Here is a 2,407-nt window from a genome sequence, read left to right as displayed (position 1 = left end):
TAATTAACACAAAATTTAATCAGACAAGCTTTTTCAAAACAACAAAAGATGAACATGTATTTGCCAATTACATGATACATATGTTTTGATATTAAATGGATTTTGGAAACATGAGGAATGACGAAAATGAATAATATGTCCAAGCTGTGTGAATCAAAGGACGACAACATCACTGAGCCCACCATAAAGAGAAAACTTGGAATTGCCTGAAATGTTCAGTAATCGGATGAAAAGACTGTCTTTAAAGGAAAACAAAGGTGGAAGTTGCATTATTTTACCTCACTGTGAAAAGGTCTTGGTGTCCAAAGTTTGCTCACAATCATCATCATCATCATCGTCACGGTCACGACAAACTGGCACAAACACAGAAGAGCAGGTCCTTTCCAGACGCACTAAATGACAACCTGCTCTTCAAAATAATGACGGGTGATCGATAAGGGTGGTGAACGTAAGTTTCAAGTAGATATAGAGATTTAATATATTCATTACATCATTGAAAGTTTCAACGCATTTAAGAGACAAAGATCCAGGCAACGTTCTGACAGGAACTTTATTGCAATCCCGGGCAGGTTCGCAGTCACCCCCAGGGGCTGCAGAGGTTGCACCCTCAGGGGAACTCGGGCAAGCTTTTAGAGGGCGCGGAAGTTGCTTTCCAGAACCTGATTCCTCAGTGACGTTTATCAGATCCCAGAATGGAGACATTCCCAGAACTTAGGAGACTCCGGGTTCGGTGACTCCAGTATGCAGACAGTGACAGCCCCAAGTTCAAGGTTCTCACCTCCACCCGGTCAGGGCCACGTGACCTTACAATCACCCTCCATTTTTGTACAGTGTGGGGCTCCCCGGGAAACCCGCCCCCAGCTCACCGCTGCTCCGTCACCGTGGTCCCTTGTGCTCGTCCCACCCTGTCCTGAGCCTTCTCCCTCCTCCCGCTACAGAACGTCTCTGACCTATAGTTGCCTGGTGATTCTGATTCTTACTTTACTATGCTACTTTTTAATTTTTTAAATATACTTTTTACATCATTCTTCATGTTTTTAATAATGTAAGCTTCTTTATCTCCATTGTGACCACGGTGGACTTCCCCCCACCACTTCACCATGAGCCATCACAGAGTCCCGAGTGCTCTTCCCACCCCGGTGTTACTCTTCCTCAGATCTCTGTCCCTAAAGAATGTCTCTGGGTTATAGTTATTTGTTGATTTAATTTTTAATTTATTACAATGCTGTTTTGTGCAATTCCTTGCACTCCTGCTGTGAGTGAAACCATTCAGTATTTTTCTCCTTCTTTATGGTTTATTTCCCTAAGCATGACCCTCCAGCTCCATCCATGTTGCCCCAACAGGCATGAGTTTCTCATTTTTGAATGCTGAGTAATATTCCATTGCTATATGAACCACCACATCTGATCCAGTCATCTAGTTTTGAGCATTGGTTTGATTCCACATAAAAAGCTAAATTATTAAGGAAGGGCTACTTTAGCTACAAACATTGTCTTTGACAGTGAAGTCATTTGAGAAAACTTTTACTTAAGTTCATTTGTTGAAGAAGCACAGCCAGATTTACTATCTGATTAACTCCAAACTGAGAACCTAGAGACCCTGGTGGGATGAGCCCCATTCTGCACAGAGGTGTGGAGACAGCAGGATCCACTGAGTGGTGGACCCTGGGATTCAGAGCACCCCCCTGTCTTCACAGAGCTGGTGTCACTACACTGGACATCAGAGCTGGGACCTGCCATCCAGACAATGGAGACTGTCCCTGCACAGACATTGCTGGACCTAACTCATTGTTTTCTTTATGGATCCCCAAAAGGATGAGGCAAGTTGAGGACCCTCAGGAAAGGTCACTGATGAGCAGAGAAAGGGATGTCAGGTAGATCATTGCTGATAAACTCCTCAATCACACCCATGTAGTCTTGCATCAAGGGAGATGTGCATGAATTGGATACAAAGTGAGCAATGGGACGAAAGGCTTTTGTTTGTTAAGGCCTGGACCAGACACCCCCTGTGTGACTGGGTTGGAACGTGTGGGTGGCTGCTCAAGTGCAGAGAACATGAGGCCTCTGGTCTCTGCAGATGGAGGCCCGTGTGCCCACCCCTGATTTGCATGCCCCCAGCCCCCTGCTGCCCAGGGCCCATATTAAGCTGGGGAGGTTCTGGGTAACAGGTGACCCAGCCAAGACACAGGGCACCATGGAAGCCCCAGCGCAGCTTCTCTGCCTCCTGCTGTTCTGGCTCCCAGGTGAGGGACCTGGGAGGGTGCTGCCCTCAGAGGACACTTTGGGCGGTGGATTCCCAGACCTGGCTATTTACTCTGCAAGACAATAAGGAGATATCACTGCTGATCAGCCTTCCTGGCTGTGCTGGGAAGACAGTGGTGAGGACAGAGATTACAAAGGTGACTTA

Source organism: Condylura cristata, unplaced genomic scaffold (genome assembly GCF_000260355.1).
Source record: "Condylura cristata isolate star-nosed mole 26May11 unplaced genomic scaffold, ConCri1.0 scaffold00089, whole genome shotgun sequence".
In the NCBI taxonomy this organism is placed as follows: domain Eukaryota; kingdom Metazoa; phylum Chordata; class Mammalia; order Eulipotyphla; family Talpidae; genus Condylura; species Condylura cristata.
This window is presented reverse-complemented; position numbering follows the sequence as displayed.